The 22365-nt window shown below is 48.5% G+C and overlaps 1 protein-coding gene across 1 annotated transcript in view; it reads right to left on the bottom strand.

The window, feature by feature from the left end:
* The window catches only part of PRRT3 (proline rich transmembrane protein 3), a 241363-nt gene extending 219428 nt beyond the window's left edge, over positions 1 to 21935 (bottom strand). Inside the window, exon 1 of the mRNA XM_078661836.1 lies at positions 21516 to 21935. The gene's annotated coding sequence lies outside the window, so the exon portion shown is untranslated. The remainder of the gene's footprint in view (positions 1 to 21515) is intronic.
* Positions 21936 to 22365: the final 430 nt, after the last annotated feature.

Here is a 22365-nt window from a genome sequence, read left to right as displayed (position 1 = left end):
TGTGTGGCTCTGTTTGGGTGCAAATGCAATAGGTCTCACATTTGCGAGCGATCTAAGCTATTGGCATTGTAAAAGACAATGTCATTTATTTATGTTTTAAAAACATTAAAAAAAAATGTCATGAGCAATGCCAAAAGCTCTAACTTTAAGAATGCCGAGACCATTGCATTGTAAATGCTTGTTGTTTTTGAATTCTGATTACTAATCCTCACTTCAGAATGAGGCCAAAATAATGTATGTGCCTAGTTTATGTGCAAGCCTGCCTTGTGACTTGGAGAAACAGACAAAACACAACCAAAGCAAAGGCAAACAAATCTTTACCATATTGAAGTCATGATATGGGATGCTTAGGAAGGCGGACTCTCAAGAGACATCTTCAGTTGGTCCTCTCCTTTTAGCAGGGCTAGCATTAGCGCTGGTGGCACCAGGCACAACAGTCTTTTTTAAAGCCCCCCCCACCCCCATGACTATGGGTTAGCGTAACTCTTTGTAGTGCAATTTGGCTAAACTGACAAAAAAATTCATCAAGATTACACTGAATTTCAAAAAAAGAGTAATTATTTGTTTTGTCCTATGTCTTTGCAAAAAACAATTCCCTCTCCCACCCAAAATAGATACGAAGATGCATTTCTGTGCTACGAAATAGCTCTAAATGCGGCAGAACATGATTAGTGAATGTGAGCGGCCACTTGCGCTAGCTAATGTACTCTACCGGTAGGATTTTTCCTCCAAAATATGTGAGCAGGAGTAAACGTGTAATTATCAGTAATTCTGTGTTAAAGAGTAATGTGGAATTACCAAAATGTCTCCAGTTTAATTGAAATTCTGCACAGGCCTAGCTAGAACCTCTTTCTCCCTGGATTCTCTGACTACCACCTTCCGAAAGTGCCCCTCGTCTCTCAATAGCCCGTCTCTCTCTCTCTCTCTTTCTCTCTCTCTCTCTTTCTCTTTCTTTCTCTCTCTCTTTCTCTTTCTTTCTCTCTCTCTCTCTCTCTCATGCACTTTTATTTTGATACCGTGCTACTCCTAGTTGAAACATAGTTATCTTGACATTTTTATTGTTGCCTGAAAACTATGGGGCACACAGTGAACTCTACAGCACCTGCTTTTAAAAGCATAACTTATTTTTTTAAATACAGTGCTGGCCTTGCTTTTCAAGTCAACATCACTTTGCATGCTGGGACTTGTAGGCCAAGACAAATAAAGGGAAAAGCAAATTACACATGACTTGGGGGCATCCTACACACTGCAACACGTCTCATCCATGGCCAGAAAAAATATGATCACATCACCACTCCCTGATAGAAATCTATCAGCTCCGCTGGTCAACCTGCATCTTCAGAACCAGGTGCATCATTTACAAAGGCATCACAACTAGGCCTGGGCGGTAAATTCCGTTCCGCTCGCGGAATTTGGGTAATTTCGCGTTCTGCGGAGAATGCGAAATTGCCCAAAATTCTGCGTTTTGCGACTTGACAACATTTTTTGCTTGTTCGCGTTCTCAAATGCGTGTTCGCACAATATTTCCCCCCGAGCACGCAAACAGCGATTGCGAACAGTAAAAAAACACAGCGAACAAGCAATTCCGCGTGTTCGCTGAATTTCTGCGTGTTCGTAGAGATTTTTTACCATTTTGCAGAGACTTGTGTAACACGAAACGCAAATTCCGCCCACTCCTAATCACAACCAGGACCCTCGCAGACAAGCACAGCATCTCGGGGGGTGCTGAGCACACCATCAGACTGCAGACTAAGATGTGTAAAAATGAAACAACAAGACAGCAGGATCTTTCCATCCATGCACCCAGGATCTGGAGCGACATCCCCGTGTCCATCAGGACGGGCTGATCTCTGCTCAGTTCAGAAAAGAGTGAAGACTCATCTCGACCAAAACTCGACTCCCTCTCCTATCACTTGTTGATTTCGTGCTCATCCTTGACCCTGTACAGCGCAACACTGTGCTCTGTTCTGAAGTAACACTACCTCAAGTACTGTGCGTAGCTGCCTTCTGAAGTAACGTCGTCGCAAGTACTATACAGAGCTGCCTTCTGAAGAAACAGCGCTTCAAGTACAACACCCAGGGGAATATCACTGTGAGAAATTGGGTTATTGGTTGAGGGGGTGTGAGCCCTTCTCGGGCAACAACCACAATCTCTTTCAGGGTGAAACACAACAAGTCACTACATTAACCTGTGCTTAACCCTCTGGTAGTTTGGCACAAAGCAGTCAGGCTTTACACATTGCCTTTAGGTTAAGTATTTATTCAGCACGAAAACAGTAATATACTGAAAACACAACACAAGAAAGCTCCCACACCCTAGAAAATTAGAGTAAAATGTAATTCATTATTTGACACCAAAATGACAAAAGACCAACCAGTTGAACCAGATATATGAAGTTAAAAAAATGTAGGTAAAAATAGTGCCTAGAAGCACAAAGCGCCAGCTGTCGTTTTCTGGTCAAGTTTCGACTCAGATAGTTGTGTTTCCTTGAAACCATCTCAGGGAGTCTTCATCAGGATGTGGGGGAGGGGCAAGGTTGAGATTCAGGAATTATTTCTGAAGGACAAGCGCATCCCCCTACTGACCCATTTTTGTTCATGCAGTGTTTTGATGGCCCACATTGACTTTAGGACAGTCATTTATTGCCTTTGAACTCAGTTAAGAGCAGGCTTGCAGTCTTTCCAACATCCATAGGATAAGACTTCTTCCATGGAAGGGTACTTTCAAGGAACTCAAGGTTGGCCCTCCCTCACGTCCTGATGAAGAACATATGAGATGGTTTCAAGCAACTGGGTTGAAACGTTGAGATATAAACTGTCTGTACTAAAGCAATATCCCCCTTGGACCTCTAAGAAACCTCTAGATGCCCCTCTGGATGAGGATTTGTTCAGACAGTTTACAGGCTGCTGAAGCTCTGCATTGTTCTATATTTTATTGTATTTTACATATACAGTCACTTTACCTTCACCTGTTCACTCAGACTGGGCACAAGCACGGATGTGTCACTGTTTCCACCATTTGGAGCAACCTTAACCTCTTCCGTGATCATGACGAGCTCAGCTCGTCACGAGGCACGGTTGAGCTGAGCTGGTCATGACCCGCGCGGCGTTCACACGTGGGGATAATTCCCCCGCTGTGCTGAGCGTTCTATTGAAATGGGCGTGGTCATGGTGAGCTCAGCTCAGCACGGTTGCGCTGTGCTCATGACGAGCTGAGCTCGTCATGACCCGCGCGGCGCTCGCACATAGGGATAATTCCCCCGCTGTGCTGAGCGTTCTATTGAAACGGGCGTGGTCATGATGAGCTCAACTCGTCATGAGCACAGCGCCACCGTGCTGCGTGACGAGCTGAGCTCGTCACGAGCACTGGGACGCTGTGTGCCCCCCTCCCCCAGCACAGTGGGGGAATGACCCCCACGGCGAAGGGGTTAAACCTATTGTACATAGATATTTCCATGTCCATGCTCTAAAATGCAATCATTGTGCAGTCATCATTTTCACCGGTTGTGTTTTCAGTTTCCCTATGTTGCTGGCAATTAGTGCTTCCAGCGGACCTTTAATTCATTTTGTTCTTGCATGTAATTAACAACGGACAGGATTTTTGTTGTTTATACTAACTTTATTAAACTGGCATTATCAGATTTGTGAGTTCAAATCTGTCTTTACCATTAAAGAGGGTTTTAAATTGTAATTCTTTAGAGACCAATCTTCACGTTTCTACTGGGGGTGGGTGATAAAGTCAGCTTCGCCGGTGGAATTGGTGGAATATTGGCCAATTTCCACCAACCGCCACATGGTGGATTTTTTTCTAGATCGCAACTCACCAACAGTAAGGTGCAGAGTGAGGTTTGATGTCCCCAAGCACGATTTCCGGTAGTGAGGAAGGCACACAGCGAGATTTTCCCAACACGGGCTGTTGCAACTATTTGCGGTCAGACTGCTGCAGCTTGAGTAGAAAATATATTCGAACGGCATCAAAATCAACTTGAGAAGCTGCATTTCCTGGTGCGCCATTCGATGCCATCAGCTCTGATTTTTTAGGGCAGAACGAGATCCGGGCATTCAATCACAGCTCGAGCAGCGTGGCGTGCCTATTCGTGTCCATTCGCATTTGTAACTCAGCAGAATTCAGTGGAGTGAAACTCCGCAAGTTCTGTCCAGGCCAAATTTCTACCTCCTCTTACTCAAAAGTCATCACTTATTAAATATAATAAGGTAACCCAATATTATCCTATGGGAGAAGTAGGCCCTGCAATAGTGGAAAACGAATTTGAGAGTTTTCCCGACCAGGACATGTAAAACTTAAAAGTACAAGTCCACCTTTTTAAATACACGGTACCCTGCCCAACGGGCTGTTTAGTGCCTACGCGAAGAGTGTCATGTGTATTAAAATGGAAGGTTTAGGCCTGGCAAAAGGGTTATTCTGTGAAGTCAAAATGTCAGTTTGAAATTGCACACAGGCTGCAGAGGGAGGACTGAGACATGTTCAAAGGGCTAATTAAGTGGGTGGCACAGTTAGTGCTGCAAACCCACAAGTAGCAATTAATTTACAGGACCTGGGTACATGTAGTACCACTCCACTAGGGTCTTACAAACAAAGTAACTAAATGTGCCAATTGGGTGGAAGCCAATTTTACCATGTTTAAAGGAGAGAGAACAATCACTTTAGACCTGGTTGGCAGTGGTAAAGTGTACGGCGTCCCAAAAGCAAACAAAAACGGGTTCCGAAAACAGGAGGGGGAAGGCAAAAAAGTTTGGGGATGACCAGGCAGAGAGGGCCAGGTGCAACAGTCACAATTTGAAAACAATACCGAAATGAAATAGCAAATAAAAACGTTAAAGTAACATGTTGATTGCAATTTCAAAATATATTGATCAGTCAATGCAAAGAGAAAGGTGGGAGTGGACATGCATTTGTAATGGCAAGTCTGTCGGAGGCCTATCTTGCTCCGATAGTGATTAGTGGGCAATAAATGTATATATTTGTTTGATTCTACGGCATGTGTGCGTCTGTATGTGCACACGCATGAATGTATATTAATGTATTGCTTTGTAAAGTGCTAGATGACATGTCGGCATATCTTCTCAGATGCTGCCTCTATGAGCCACATTTATATAATACTAGGCCTGGGCGGTAAATTCCATTTCGCTCGCGGAATTTGGGTAATTTCGTGTTCCGCAGAGAATGCGAAATTGCTCAAAATTCAGCGTTCCGCGACTCCGCGAATTTTTTTGCCTGTTTGCGTTCTCAAATGCGTGTTCGCGAGATATTTCCCCTCGAGCACACAAACAGCGATTTCAAACAGTAAAAAAGCATTTCGAACAAGCAATTCCACATGTTTGCGGAATTTCCGCATGTTCGCGGAGATTTTTACCATTTCACGGAAATTTGTGTAACGCGGTTACGCAATTTCCGCCCACCACTATATAATACATGAACAATCAGGAAGTGACATGCTTGTGTCACTTGGCAGGATTCCACCTGCTCATTCATGCCCTATACACTCCTGGGAACTCGCGGTCCAAGGTCCACCCGCTCCATCGATTGGAATGGACCTTTCTAAGGGGGGGCGGGGTCTATAACTACAGCCATATCTACCTGTGAATATGGCGGCCTCTCATCGGCTCAGAATTTCATCATTGCACTAATACTTGTTCAAATGTCACTCTGGGCTGTTTTTGTGAGGTTCTGAAAGCACTTTATGCAACACTTTCAACAGCATTCCTGTCTGGCTATTTTAAGATCATAATACACGGGTCTGATTGCTATAATAATAGGTTATTAATCGAGAAAAGCACACAGTTTCAGTAGACCCCGTTCAAAATTAAGTTTGCCTTGTATATGCCATTTGGCAAAATAGCAGAATTTCATGAATTTTGCATCACACGCGTAATATGAAGCTACCAAAATGATGTGAGATTATACCACGAAATGGAAGTTTCAGAAAGTTGCTTGTGTACGATTGTTCACTAAATCAAAATCTCGCCTCATGCCTGTACCAAACCCACCTTGGGCTCTTTCGAAAGGGGGTCTCAAAGCCCTGCTGGCCTGGATTCCTGCCTCTCTTTCAGAATGTAACTTCAGCCCCCAAAAAAACCAAGCTTCTGTTTACCACCTCTGACGTCACCGTCTTTCAAAAGCCCACTTGGCCATCTATAACTAAGACTCCTCCACTTTTGCAACTCAAAGCCAATCAAGACCTGGGCATGCTTATATATTTCGATTTGTCATTGGAGTAAAAGATGCCCATATGTGTTTCTTCAACTTAACATCCAATGGAGGTACTTCCTTAAATGGATCCCAGTTCACCATTGACTAAGGTGGTAAATTCCCTGGTTCAGTTGAGGCTGGACTATCTGGAAATTGGATTCAGTGCACAGCCGCGGTGAAAGATCTGCACCCTTTTCAGACGGTGCAGAATCTGTGGCATGCTCTGATATTTGCTTATCGACAACAAAACAACAACAACGGGTCTCAGGACCTTACATTGGCTACCAGCTCTCAGATAAGTATCTTTAAAAGGAATGGTTAGTTGATCCCCCACAGGGACCTTTACTAGAGACTAGAGTGGAGAAGTGTGGCTCAATGGTTAGAGCGGCAGACCCTGAGGCAGAGGTCTGGCCAGGGACCAGGGTTTGATTCCCACCTAAATTTCCTTGGACCTGATAATTCTCGCCTCGTCCCTAGTCTAATCATGGGTCCCACTCTGCAACTCTGGGCAATAGCTGCTTAATCTCCACGATGGCCCCAGCAGCGCTAGGATGCCTGGCCTCCCCCTTGGGGGTGCCCAGGAGGGGGCGCTTTACAGGGAAAAGCCAGGAAGGGTTCCACAGCGGTATTCGTACAAGCGCCGGAGAGACCCCATGTGGGGTGATTCGGGCGCTATACAAGTACAACAACATTTACATTTACATCTCACTGCCTCTTTCTCTCCTTCTGAAGTCAAACTTGTTGAGATTTTGAAACTTCCTTAAAATTAGTCCCTTTGATCTTTTTGGTCACTTTGTATACAAGCCCCTTTAGGTTTTATTTCCTATTTTACTCTTAGTTTGCTGATTTGGTGATTACGTTCTCTATTGCTTGTATATATCTAGAGTGCCAAGAAGCTTTGGGCATCTGGGCTCTACAAATAATAGAACACCGTGGCGCTCAGTTTGTGATAAGAGTATTTAATTTTGCACCATTAAAAAAAATATATATATCTTGCTGCTGATCTGCAGAGCCTTCCTGAGTGCCTCCATCAGTACTAATTTATTCCAGGTTTAATAATAATCCACATTTGTAAAGCGCGAACAATCACCCGTAAAGGTCTCTAGGCGCTAGGGGCTGTCGGGAAGATTAAGCAAGCTACTGCCCAGAGTTACATGGTGCTGGGCTAACCTGCCACCGGCCCGGGGATCGAACCGTGAGCCCCCAGGTTTTGGAATCAGTCACCCTGGCCACTGCGCCACAACTCTTCTTCTGTCAAGAGGTTTAGACTTCTTGACAGTGTTAAAAGCAATGCCATGACGTCATTTGTTGGACTGAATCTTCATCTTGTTTGACCTAAGGGGTAAATATTTCAGCAAAGATGCCTGCAGGAAGGCCTAGCACGGTGAGTGTTGTACAGTTATTTGTCAATACTTTGCCTTCCCTCTTATGATTGGCAGCAAAGTGTCCGCGCCAAGCACCAGGGTAAAGGGTAAATAGCACTACTTATAACTCCACTAAACACCAGTTGGAACAGAAAAATTTATTGCCAAGAGAATTTTTCTTCTTGTAACAGTCTCCTGCGGATATCCCACACGTGATTTTTTTTAGGTGAGGTGCAGACTTATGTAAACGAAAAAAAAAAATCAAAAAGGTCATGTGAGATACCAGCTAGCTAACCACATTTCACTCCCATAGTGTAATTTTGAGTAACATCATGTAATTGTTATGGAATTTCATGATAAGATTGCATAATCTTGCACTGCTCTAGATTTAGACAGAATTCCTTGTGATTACCGAATTCCAGGGCTTTCCACCACCCATTGCAGCAAGCCCGGGGCCCTCCACCCTGCTTCCTTCAGGCACACCCACCCTCATACTCCGATCTCAGGGGCTTTACCTGTCATCGATTCTGAGCCGTATATCCTGTTACCACTTCCTGGCACCCTGGTAAAGGCGAACATCAGGTCCTGAGAAGCCAGACATTGACCTGGGTCAAGTTGTGTAATAATAGCCTCACATCACTTGATTGAGTCAGAGAATTGATTGACAGCAAGGATCGTCCTCCCGGTACCTCGAATCTGAATTTCTAGGGGACCCATCAGTTAGGGGGTGTTAGCTTCTATGTTTCCCCCTTCAGGATGTATTTAAACCAGGCTAGTCCTGGACTCTGGACACCCCCGACGCTCGAGACCAGAAGGGGGCAGCATCGGTGTAAAGTGCCACCGATGGGTCTAATAAAGTTGTGGTCCCGACTAGGCCTGGGCTTGGTTCGCGTAGTTTTGCTACGCGGAACTCCGTGAAGTTACAAAAACACTCTGTGGATTTCCGCGAGTGCAGTGCGAACTGCAGTTTGTGCTGGTATTTCTGCCGCTCGGGTCAAAATTCTACCCGAGCGGCAGCTCGCAAACTTTCTGATGACGATCGCAAACTTACCATTCGCGATCACGATCGGGGAAAAAGCTCCGCTGCACATCGTGAAGCGAAGTTGTCTGCAGTCTGCAAGCTCCGCGAAGTGCGCAGTGCAGAAAACTCTGCAAACTGCATGAACGGAGCGAAGTTCACGGCCCAGGCCTAGTCCCGATACAGCCGCCATTGCTTTGATCCTCATGCCATAGTAAAGCGATTCATATTTGAGATAATGACTTACACTGATGCATGTGACACAAGAGAATGTCCTGCACAGGGTCCATCAGCTGGGAGCACTGTGTCACCGGTGAGGTGTGTATGTGACAAAGGATCCGGCAGGTAAGACAGCGCAGGAGGTTATGGCGTCCGCTGCAGAGCTTTGGGTGCAACCAGAAAGGGGCCGCTGTGCATCTCGGTGCATCTGCTCAGCCTTTGATTGTTGCATCTGCTCAGCCTTTCATCCTGGTGTATATAGTGTAGACAATAGTGCCCTCTCGTATTTACAGTTTAGCGCCTGTGGAAACTGTATGTTTTTTATGCGGCAACATCGCGAGTGATTTCATCACAAATTTATGGCAACTACATTTACAAAATAAACACACAGGAGTGAAAATTACTTGAGAGTTGCATGGAGGAGATTGGAAAGCGCATATGTATACCAAGGAGCTTCTTGGCGCTAAAGGCCAAAGCCAAAGCCAATTTGGTGTGCAAATTCAACTTACACACAAAAAAACTACTGGGGCTGTGTGCAAGTTCACGTTCTGTACTCACAAACGCAAATTTACTCATCGTTCATCTGCTCACAAGAGTTATTACACCAGTGTGCTGCAATACTGCTCAGGAGTAATATGCTCCAATGCGTGGAGGCTTCTAGTTGCTTGGAGGGAACATTCCCAAAAATGTGAATACATCTACCTACTTGTGAGTTTCTGAGCCTTTAAACATGTTTCCTTGACCTAGTCTGACTCTGGAAGAAGTGAGGGATTTACTCGTGTGAAGGACAAGAAGAAAGGCGTACATCTGTTCCCAAGGTGGCATTAAGCAATGAAGACCTCCCCAAAATGGGTCAGTTATTTAGGAGAAGTGGTTTTTCCACAAGGAAAAATGCACTCCCTTTGCAGAAGAAAAGTAAAAAAAAAAAAAAAAAAAGTTATCAAGTGCTTTGGTTAAGCGATTACAAACGTATAGTAGGACACTACGTACAATTACGCATTTACAACTACTCGTGCTTGTAGGATGCTACTCTTGGGGGCTGGAGCTTCACAAGTGTTCACCTGGAAGTCTGTATGAATTATAGAAATACTCAATTCTACGCCTACTTCTATGTGTAAACCTATGCACGTAGATTTACATATTTTATATCTGACCCCCCACAGACTGGACTCGCTGCTGGGAGTAGTGTCAGTGTTTAAGTGGCCCTGGGGGCTTCCAGCAGTATCACCGCAGGAGTAGTGGCTCTGTAGGCGAATTCCATCGGGGTTCAGACAAAGCTGATAAAGACCACCCGGTGAGGGGACAACAGTGGTGCCACGAACTCCCCCCTCACCCCCCCCCCCACCCAAAAAAAACAGTGCAGGAAAGTCAAATCCAGCTGTGAGGCTTGTACAAGGGAAATGTGGCCACCAAGAACGATATTGTGTCTTATGAACCAGGTGCAGCCCCTGAGCTTTAACTGGAGTTAAAACTCACATTTAAATAAATGCATAAACCAATGAATGAATGAATTAATTCCTGGGCAGACAGTTGGTGTAATAATAGCAGAGCTGCCCTCACCTGTGTCCATCGGCCCGAGAGCCTTGGGCAGACAGACAGCAATAAAGTAACCCTTCAATGACAAACATATTGACAACAAACACCTACAACCCCAGGGTGCTGTGGACACAAGGCCGTCCTGTGATAACCCCAGGCGCACACGGCTCCTGCTTGTGCACATTTCGAGCGAGGCGGCAACGCTGTGGCCACACCAAGGTGATACCACATGAAGGTACAAAGGTCAGGGACAGGTCGCCATCAGCAAAAGAGCTGTGTCAAAACATCAAAATAATCTGGTGAAATGTGCGGTAGAGACACAGCCCATGCTATCCCACAGCACTTGGCAGTGTAACCCCGAATCCAGCTGAAATAACACGGGGGGGCCCTCAATGCTGAAGAGAAATGAACGAGGGGGGAGGAGGGGGCACAGGAATGACCCTCCCAGAGACATCCCCGGCTGCCCAGCTGTCATCACCAACCAATCACAGAGACTGACCTTAACGTCAAGGGCACCCCCTCCCTCCGAGGGGGGTTCACAGGAGCTCGTGGAAAAGCAAGATATTCACTCCAAGCCTGCCCGGGAGAAGATTTCTGACTTTTTAGGACTTCTCCGAGGATTCCGAGAGTGCCCCGGGGGCACCGAGACTGTGGCAGATGTTAAGCAACACTCACGTGTAACCAAAAGTATCAAACATCAGTGACGGCTTCTGACAGTGGAGGACAACCCGGCTTCTGCTCTTTGAAACATCTCTGCGAGGATAATATTGTGCACCGCGAAAGCCTTTTCAGTGGAGAAGGCGGAGGAGGTGCCAAGGTTTGTTTTCTGTTGCTCGCAGGATGTTTGCGGAAAACACTGTGAGGGCAACAGATATCGTCTCTGTCGCCTTGGTGTGAAAAACATGGATTTGAGATAGTTCCTTATTTAACACCAACAACATGGTCCTGTTTAGGAGATATTTTGCTAAAAACAATTCGTGTTATTTGTCTGTAAAATATCAACATGTGTTGAATAGCTCAAAAAAAAAAAAACCTTGCAGAGAAAATGGCTCTGCGGATAGGTTCCAGCTATCCTGGGTTCAGTCAGAGGCCCCCATTAGGATGGCGGGCTTATCGCCCCCGCCAGGCCGGTGGTAGCCACCGCCTGCCTGGCGGGGGCGATCCGCCCGCTATCCTAGCCGCAATGACCCCCCGCCATATTAACATGGCAGGGGGGACTGCGGTGGACGGAAAGACCGTCCGCCGCTTTTCCGGCCCGGTCGCCTTGCGACCGGGCTGGACGGGGTGGAAAAGGGTTCATATGGCTGGTGGTGTCCATCAGACACCGCCAGCCATATTAGGATGTGCTTTTTTAGATGCCTTTCCATGGCAGCAATGCCGCCACAGAAAGGCATGCGGAGTCTGCCTTGGGGGCCCGATGCGGGCCCCCATGGACTCCGGTGGGTGGGGGGGTGCACATGGGGGGTACCTATGGTACCCTCAGCAGTTCCATGCACAGCATGGCAGGCCCCGCGCGGCGCCTGCCATGCTGTGCAGGGAAGTGCACAGCATGCCTTCCTGCCATTGTGGCGGGCCGTGCTGAGTGCACCGCCCGCCACAATGTCAGGAATGCTGGATGCACCCACCACTGTGGCGAGCGCATCCTAATGCTGGCCACTGGACCCACGCCCTTATGGCGGGCGGTCCCTTTCACCGGTAGGATGATTGTCTGCACGTCATCCTAATAACCCCCAGAGTGAGGATTATTGCATAATGCGCCTAAAACAAGGGTACTAGGCGCAATTCTGGAGCTTCGTGAGTTTAGTTGGGAAATAAAGTTAGCACAGCCCTAGACAAAACCCATAGGTTTTTGGGGGTGCTCTCCCCAGACTGCTAGTGCAATTAAACTTTGACTATTGTTCGTAATAGGAGTAAACATACAACCATGTTCGGGGTTGAACACAACTTGCAAAAGTTTAGTGAATATCCACATATTTGCTGGCACCTTGTACAGAAAAAGGAGAGGATGTAGCGTTAGGGCAAGAGTGGTCGACCTTGAACCTGGGGAACCGGGTTCGAATCTCTGCAACCATGCTCAACATCCTATGATTCTCGGCAAATCACTTAATTTCCGCCTGCCTAACAAAAATGAATGTGTCCTTCTGCAATGAAAGTGGTGCTATGTAAAGCACTCTGATACCCGATTTCTCGGGTCAAGTTTGTGCTATATAAAACGCTAAAATAAAAAAATGCCACTTCAAGCTCCTGTCCCATGCACACAAGGCTCTACACAATTGCGGAGCCGCCTACTTAAACCACTGACTGAACCTCCATCAGCCCACCACACACATCCACTCTGCGTCCTCGTCTCTACCCTCACCCCCTATATCTAACACTAGCAGCCCGTCCCGACCTTGTCCGGGAGCAATCATGGCTCAGGGCCCCCGTCCGCCCTGACATTGTGTAACCTGCCCACCTCACTGGTCACGTCACTTTTTCCTGCTGTAATGCCCCGTTTGATACCTGCCACGTCACTTTTTCGTCCTGTAATGCCACTTTTTCGTCCTGTAATGCCCTGTTTGCTACCCGCTCCACTTTGTATGCTTTTGTCCCCTGCACACGTTTCTTTTTCCTCCTGTTAACCTGCCCACGTCACTGCCCACGTCACTTTTTCCTCCTGTAATGCCCCGTTTCACTTTTTCGTCCTGTAATGGCCCGTTTGCTCCCCGCTCCACTTTGTACGCTTTTGTCACCTGCACACGTTTCTTTTTCCTCCTGTTAACCTGCCCGCGTTACTTTTTCATGCACACGTTTGTTTTTCCTCCGGTACCTGTGGCTCGCTCACGGCTCCTCCCGTTTCTTTTTCCTCCTGTTAACCTGCCCACGTTACTTTTTCCTGCACAGGTTTGTTTTTCCTCCTTTACCTGTGGCTCGCTCACCGCTCCTCCCCGCCGCCGCTCCTCCCTCACATTGCTGACTGGTAACTTGGCGCCCTACTTCATCCGCCGCTGACCGCTCCTCCCCGCCGCCGCTCCTCACTGTCTGCCCCCCGATCCTCTCCGCCTGTCCGCCGGTCATGTCCGCTGCTCCCCTGATCTCCGCCGCTCCTCGTTGCGCTCCTGGACGCCGTTCCTCCCCTCGCTCCTGACGTGAGCACGCAGGTCGCAGCCGGCGGTACTTCGAGGGGACTACTTTTTTTATAATGTACATTTTTTAAATATAACGTATTTTTTACCTTTATATAGCCTATGTCCATCTGCACACCCTGAGGATTCCAACGATGTATCGGGTGTGTGGATTGGCGCTGTGGTTCCCGAGTTTACCCGCCTCAAAGTTCTTCCTTTATAATAGTAGTATAGATAGCAGATGCGGTGGTCACACCTTCTACTACCTAGCAGCGAGGACATGGAACGAACCACCCTTTCATGTACGCACCTCCCCATCCCTTACAGAGTTCCGAAAGTCTCTGAATACCTGGCTATTCCACTAATGGACCCAGCCAGCGCCTGGATACCCTCACAGGTGACAAGAAGCGCTCTACAAATCTACTGATTGGTTGATTCTAGGAGTGTTCACCAAGGTTTACTTTAGAAGTGAACTCACACTAGAATTTCTTTTTAAAGCGTGTGTGACAGAATTTCATAGACATCAAACCCGCCTTCCAATGGCACAATCCCATTCGGTGAATCTACGGCGGGGGCTCGCCTCTCATAAATGCATCACTTTCTCACCTAAATTGAACTTTGGTCTGGAAACACCTGAAGATACGGGCCCACGGTGGGTTTCTTCACCTGCACACTTTTCACCTCCTGCTGCTTGGAAGAGGTTGGCAAGCAGCACGTGGCGCCTACAAATCGCAAATGGTGTACATTTAAATAACAAGGGGCCCCTCTGTGGCATCTCGTGGGCTTCTGGTCACCATGCCATATCTTCTCACGCGTGCAGGTCATACGCGCCCTGTCCCCTGTCTCACACTTCATCAAACAGGCCACCAGCTGACACGGGGAGCGAGAGACAGTTTATCAAAAGTTGGAGGAGGTTTCAGAAACATCAATTTTCCAAAATAAATAAAGAGGAGGAGGCATTCAAACTGGACCTTGGCAAGAGGTCACAGGTCACAGGTGGACCTAAATGTTCTCAAAAGAGGCAGTGAAAGCATGGACAACGCCTACTGGCAGAAGTGGTCCATACACTGGATGATGGCGGGCAGACACCTCAGAGCGGTAGGGCTGGGTCAGGGAGGGTAAGGCTGGAGACAATGGTCGAGGCCTGTGGGCACCTTATGGTCTGTTAATGACCGGTGTGAGCAGAACATATTAAAGAGGTCACTTCCCATTCTGGTACTTATGGTTTTCCATTTATGGAGCCTTAAGGCCATCTACAAGCTCTAGAGCTCACAGGAAAGGTGCATTGACAAAGTCAGTAGGTTTGACTATTATACCGCGAAGCACACACATAATATCCATGATAACTTGTTCCCTACAGCATGGGGGCGGGCATTCACATTTCCAATTACTGTAACAAACAGGTGCACCAATTGCCCACTATGGTCACTAACCACGGATTGATGAAAGGCCGAGTCGGCCTCGCAAAGATTTGAAGTTAACACCTACAGGCCATTGCAAATGTCAGTGGTAACTTTTAGCTCACTGAGCCTGCGTGTGGGCGTGAAACATACATGTGCGTATGCAGTAACCCTGAGCGAAGCACTACGCTACGCTCGCGTAGTTTGCGAAGTTTGCGCAACTTCGCACTACGCAAGCTGCACGTAGCATAGTGCGAACATGCGGAGTACAGCGTAGCGTAGTGCAGGGGTCATTTTTTGCTTGTTCGCGGTCCTCAACGGCATGTTCGCGAGCAAGCTAAATGACATCCCGGCGAGACTCTCAACCCGGGGAGGTCAGGTTTCTCATTGCGAGTGGTCGCGTATGCTCGCGACTGCTCGCGATGAGAAACTACCAGTTCGCGTTGAGAAAGCTGCCGCTCGAGTAAAAATCTACTCGAGCGGCAGAAAACTACAGCTCGCACTGTGCAAGATGCCGTTTTCAATGATTGCACAGTGCCGTATGCTTGTTCGCACTGTGCAATCATTGAAAATGCATCTTGCACAGTGCAAACATGCTACTACGCAGCTCGCGTAGTGCTACGTGAAGTTCACCTAGTGCGAAGTGCACTTCGCTTAGCTTCGCGTAGCGCTACTTCGCGAACTACGCCCACCTCAGAACAAAGTAGCTACAGACATTCATGCATGGACCATCCTTCATGCATTCCCTTACACACTCACAGCCCTAAGACACATGTACGGTCATGTCGGTTGCTTTGCATAGTACTTTTCTTGGGCTGGGTCTCCTTGCTGAAATCGCTAATAAAGGGCGATGGGAGATTTCAGCCTCCGTCCACATTCAATAATGCAATGTTTGAAATGGTCACCTTTAGATAGCAATGCACAGCTCTGAGGGAACATTCTATCTTTGTAAAATAAAATTTCCCTTGGAACTAATGTCACTGACAATCACCATTACTCTTATCCATTCAATATTACATCTACACCAATGCCAAAATAAGAGATCCCCACAGTTATAAGTACAAACGCATTACAATTGAAACTCCTAATTATAGGAAAATATTCAAATGTATTTCTTAATCAATAAAAAGTGTTAAAAACACAATGATAAAAATCCCATTCATAATCCCAAAACAATTATAAAACATTAAAATATTAAAACACATTGCAAAAAAGAGGCATAATTAGATGAACATCCTAAATCATTAATTCGTTAAAATCTATTGACAACGTCAGGCTAGCATCAGCAATTCACAACACAATAGTTCCTCGATTTTAATTAAAAACAATAACGTTGACGTGTTTCGGTGTGCTGCCTGATGTTCACCACCTTTTTCAAGACAAGGGTAGTTGGTTGTCTCTTTTTTTCCTCTCACAAGATTAAAAATGCAGTTATATCTCCAAGGTTTCACCTTAAGGACCCAATACTGCATATGATTATAATCCTTCCAAATAGCTGCACCGTGCCCTTCTGGTTGTAATCCTATGCGTAATTTAAGAAATCGCTTCCTAAATCTGTTCGTCCCACAGTTTGGGTATTTATCCTCCAACTGCGAACGCCCATTCACCGCGTTAGCGATCCTATCGTTGGATAGTTCATCTTATTTTCCGTGTAGCCAGTCTGAATAAGTATTAATTCGACACGTATGTAGTCTCACAATACTATGCTGTTAATTATGCGTGAAACTGCTGACTTGTGTCCCCTGCTGTGTGCCGCCGTTAGAATTGCGGCCAGCATTTCAATTTCCATCACGACAATCACCTCACTTAGCTATTGCGACATACACCTCACTTAGCTATCGCGACAAACACCTGAGTTAGCTATCAAGACATACACCTGAGTTAGCTATCACGACATACACCTCACTAAGCTATCGCGACATACACCCGAGTTAGCTATCAAGACATACACCTGACTTAGCTATCGCGAAATACACCTGACTTAGCTATTGCAGCATTCACCTGACTTAGCTATCGCAACATTCACCTGATTTAGCTATCGCAACATTCACCTGATTTAGCTATCGCAATATTCACCTGACTTAGCTATCGCGACATACACCTGACTTAGCTATCGCAACATACACCTTACTCGAACGACTCTCTGATCAGGCAACACTTTGTTTTTCTGTGTGCCACTCACGACCAATGAAAGCAGCAGATACTGTGTGAACCAATCAAGCAGCAGCAAATCTACCTGCCAACCTCCCAAGCTCTCCTTGTGTGTTATATGCTACAATTTTACATTAATAGTGAAAAATCTATTCATCACCTCATGCAGAACTTTTTGTTGGAAGCTCGAGCGTTACATACTGATGGTTAGACATCCCAGTGGTTTGAGCACCTGCTGTAGCAATCTGTAAGAGTCTGCGGGCCACAGGATCCTGGCCGCTCCCCCACTCCTGTCTATTTCCCCCTTTGCATTCGGGTACTTGTAGTCTTGGTTTTATGCTGAGACAACTACGAGTCCCGGATGCTAAGAAAAAAGCCCGGACTGGCCTAAAAAGTAACCCTGGGCGTAGTTCGCGAAGTAGTGCTACGCGTAGCTATGCAAAGTGTACTTCGCTCTACGCGAGCTACGCATGGCACTATGCCAACTGCGTAGTACCCTGATTGCACAGTGCCGGATGCTTGTCCACACCGTGCAATCATTGAAAACGGCATCTTGCACAGTGCGAGCTGTCTTATACTGCGGCTCGAGTAGATTTTTACTCGAGCGGCAGCTTTCTCAACGAGAACTGGTAATTTCTCATTGCGAGCAGTCGCGAGCATACTTGATCACTCACAATGAGAAACCTGACCTCCCCGTGTTGATTATCTCGCCGGGAGGTTTATTTTCCACGCTCGCAATCGCCAACATGACGTTGAGGACCGCGAGCAAGCAAAAAATTACCGCTACACGTGTTCGCACTGTGCTACGTGCAATTTGCGTAGTGCGAAATAGCGCAAACTAAGCGAGCGTAGCGTAGTGCTTTGCCCAGGGTTACTAAAAAGGCACACATGGACCTGGGAAACTTGGCAGCTATGAGGTAGGATTGGTACCTTCAAAGCAGGCCAGTCTGTGGTCTGCAGACCAGTTAATCCTGTTCATTTAAAGTTTTATGGTGTAATGCTGCTGTCCTGCCCCTCCCCCACTAGACATGTTCACCGTGGAGGCACAGAAACAAAGAGAGAATAAATCGGAAACCGACTCCAGAGAATAAGAAAGAACAACAAACTGAGGCTGCAGAGAGGGGCCCTGAGAGAGCGGGAACCCGACACCAGCAACGAGCTGGAAGAAGAACAAGGGAAGGGCCCCGCCTGAAAGAAAACCCAAAGTAAACACCACAGAAGCGGGAAGCAGCAGCGGCCGGGAAATGAGATTTAAACACACATGGAGCTCATACATTGAGTGATATCACTTTCAGGGGCGATGACGCGTTGTATTTGTGGGGCGGGCATACCTCGAGGAGTCTGGGCCGTGCTGGGGAGGTGACGGCAGGGTCTGCATCCTAAGGTAGCGCTTAGGAGCACAGTTTTGTTCACCATTGTGTAGCACTCTAATAACAAGCAGGGTAGCCAGATCGCTACATAAGCGACCCGATTACTTTCATTTAATAAATCAGTGCATGCTGGGAGTTGTAGTCCGATCTGGTCTAATGGACCCCACCCCCCATTGTACTCTTAACCTGAAAAGTGCACGTGCACGCCCTCATATCAATGACTGACTTAACAGCAAAAAGCCAGAACGTCTACAAAACGTTCTCCTCGACCCTAAAAACCTCGACCTCCCGTGACGTCGACATGACTGACGCCCAAGATGGTAGGACTGGGGAAGATGGGGAAGTCTGCCAGGTCGGGGCCATTGAAGATGAGGTTAAGGGCGGAGTCACAACAGGTCAAGGCTGAGGTCATGGTGGCAGGTAGGGTCAAGGCTGAGGTCATGGTGGCAGCTAGGGGTCAAGGCTGAGGTCATGGCGGCAGGTAGGGGTCAAGGCTAAGGTCATGGCGGCAGGTAGGGGTCAAGGCTGAGGTCATGCTGACAGCCAGGGGTCAATGCTGAGGTCATGATGGCAGAGAGGGGTCAAGGCTAAGGTCATAGAGGTCAAGGCTGAGGTCATGGTGGCAGCTAGGGGTCAAGGCTAAGGTCATATGGGTCAAGTCTGAGGTCATGGTGGCAGCTAGGGGTCAAGGCTAAGGTCATAGAGGTCAAGGCTGAGGTCATGGTGGCAGCTAGGGGTCAAGGCTAAGGTCATATGGGTCAAGGCTGAGGTCATGGTGGCAGCCAGGGTTTAAGGCTGAGGTCATAGGGGTCAAGGCTGAGGTCATGGTGGCAGCTAGGGGTCAATGCTAAGGTCATAGGGGTCAAGGCCGAGGTCACAGTGGCAGCTATGGGTCAATGCTAAGGTCATAGGGGTCAAGGCTGAGGTCATGGTGGCAGCTAGGGGTCAGGGATAAGGTCATAGGGGTCAAGGCTGAGGCCATGGTGGCAGCTAGGGGTCAAGGCTGAGGTCATGATGGCAGACATGGGACAAGGCTGAGGTCATAGGGTCAAGGCTGAGGTCATGGTGGCAGCTAGAGGTCATGGTGGCAGCTAAGGGTCAAGGCTGAGGTCATGGTGGCAGCTACGGGTCAAGGCTGAGAACATGGGGGCAGCTAGGGGTAAGGTTGAGGTCATGGTGGCAGCTAGGGGTCACAGCTGAGGTCATGGCGGTAGCGAGGGGTCATGGCTGAGGTCATGATGGCAGACAGGGGTCAAGGCTGAGGTCATAGGGGGTCAAGGCTGAGGTCATGGTGGCAGCTAGAGGTCATAGTGGCAGATAGGGGTCACAGCTGAGGTCATGGCGGTAGCGAGGGGTCATTGCTGAGGTCATGATGGCAGACAGGGGTCAAGGCTGAGGTCATAGGGGGTCAAGGCTGAGGTCATGGTGGCAGCTAGAGGTCATAGTGGCAGATAGGGGTCACAGCTGAGGTCATGGCGATAGCTAGGGGTCACAGCTGAGGTGATGACGGTAGCTAGGGGTCATGGCTAAGGTCATGGCGGCAGGAAGAAGTCAAGCCAGATGTTGGTCGCTGCGGATCAGGGCAGGTAGAGCACAAAGGTGTTTCCGGGTCACGCATACGTAGCTCACCCAGGTTAGGATTTTGCTTCGACTTCTGGGACATGCAGTCCTGATTTTGGAAAGGGAAACTGAACAAGTCTCATAACTGAACTGGAGGTTACGAGACTAACACATGCCCAAAAACTCGATCTGTGTGCAATGCAGCGCCAGAGGTGGGAGCCTAATGTCACACAGGTGTGGGGAGACCTGGCCACAGGTGGTGGCGTTACCTACGTCAATAATGCACTAACTGCAGACCTCGGACAGATGAAGGGCTGAGTCAGCCTTTCCAAGAGTGCATTCCCATCTCTAGATCCCCGCAGCGCGCACTTTACTTGCTGAGCTATCTTAGCAACGTCAGTCCAGTGGCTGCTGTAAACATCTGAGCCAAAATCTGAGCAGGGTCACCTGCGTGCGCTGAAAACTTCCGTGCCAAGGGTTCGTGGACAGGGTCCCCAGACACGGGCTGGCTGAGCCTTCCAATGACAGCTCAGCGAGGAATAACAGGGGAATGCAAACACGGCGTGTAAAAGTGCGCGCCCTGTGTAGAGTGGTCTGTAAAGAGTTCAGTATTTAAACATAAAATACAATCATTTGAGAAACCAGAAAAAAATAATTTAAAGGGGGCAAAATGAACACTTTGCTGAGATCCAAGGGATAGGAAAGGGTGGATGTTGTTATTTGGCTTTACATGCCGCCGTGATTATAGCAAAGCGCTCTGATACCCGTAAAGGTCACGTTCGCGCTATATAACACAATAAAAAGAAATAAAAATACTTGGTGCCCACCCATCGCGGTCAGAGAAAGCGGGTACAGTGTCTTCCCTATCGGATAGAGGTGATGGCCCGCTTAGAAGAGAGCATTTCACCCATGCCAGGGTCACCCATGTGTTCAGCACCTCAGGGGAGCGAATAGCTCCTCGGGCACTCTATGCTCTTCAAGGCGGTAGGTTGTCCGATTCCTTTTACGTCAGCGGTGCCCGTAGCACTGGTTTGCAATGCTAAACAATCACAGCGCAACAATTAAAAAAAAATTCGGGGAGTGGCGGGTGTTTTAACTTTCCCCGCTGGGGTTAGAATAGTAAAGGAGCCTCCGGAATATTTTGGGGTGCGCTGCACTTTCCCCAAGTGCCCTTCCTTCAAGAGGCACCGGGAGTAGATCAGCACAGGGGGCGCGCGCTTCTGGATTTTGGGGCCACAAGGTGCCTTTTCTCAGATATAAAGAAATTAACAGGATACAGCAATAACAGGATATAGCAACACCGCAGCAGCCTGTGTCCAGCACTAAACACCATGTACACGCGCACATGCACAAGCGTTCACGCGCGTGTGCACCCCAAACACACACAGTCCCTGTCTCTGTTTACAAGTCTTCTACGCCCCCCTTCTCTTTCTCTCCTCTGCGCCTCCCTCCCTCACTGCCTCTCTCTGTCTTCCTTCGGCCTCCCGCTCTCTGCCCGTTCGCCTTTCTCCCTCCTTTTCCACATCTCACTCTGTCGCCCCTCTCTCTAGCGCATAAAATGGAAGAATGGGCACAGTCTGACCTCAGTAAGGCGCGTGCCATCCTCAGCGGTCATCCCTCCGGGTGTCCAGGGTCACACAGGGCGTGTTGCAAATCCCTCCGGGTGTCCAGGGTCACACAGGGCGTGGTGCAAATCTCTCCCGGTGTCCAGGGTCACACAGGGCGTGCTGCAAATCTCTCCCGGTGCCCAGGGTCACACAGGGCGTGCTGCAGATCCCTCCCGGTGCCCAGGGTCACACAGGGCGTGCTGCAGCTGCGGATCTCTCCCGGTGCCCAGGGTCACAGAGGGCGTGCTGCTGCTGATGGGGATCTCTCCCGGTGCCCAGGGTCACACAGGGCGTGCTGTGGATCTCTCCCGGTGCCCAGGGTCACACAGGGCGTGCTGCTGCAGATCCAGTGAGTCCCGGCGCCGCCTGCGCTCCTTGCAGTCCGCCTCGTCTCTGGCTGCCGCAGCGGCTCTCTCCCTCTCCCTCTCCCCCTCTCCCTCCCTCCTCCTTGTGCTCCAATAATCCCCGCACAGCCCTATTACAGCTCCGAGTTACACCTCCAGCGCTGGAGCCAGCAGCACCCGCTCCTTAACCCCTTCTCCTCCTCCCGCCAGGTCCCAGAGAATTAATCCATCTCACCTTCCCCGGATGCTCCGCGCACCCCCTCTTCCAAGCAGGAAGCGCCTTGCAGCGATGTGAGCCCCCACACGGCGCTATGTCTGCAGGTTCATTCATTCGCTGCCAGGAGAAGGAATGTGCCCCAGGAGGCGGATGCGGGCCCCGGGGCCCTCCCTGCCAGCAGCAATGCCACCTAGGGCCAGAGGGAGGGGGGGCAAACACGCCTCCCTGTGAGACCCCCCCCAGCAGAACAATGTGCACAAGTCA

The sequence above is a fragment of the Lissotriton helveticus genome, chromosome 9 (assembly GCF_964261635.1).
Source record: "Lissotriton helveticus chromosome 9, aLisHel1.1, whole genome shotgun sequence".
NCBI lineage: Eukaryota > Metazoa > Chordata > Amphibia > Caudata > Salamandridae > Lissotriton > Lissotriton helveticus.
Note: the sequence above shows the minus strand (reverse complement) of the source record. Positions and strands in the feature narration are given on the sequence as shown.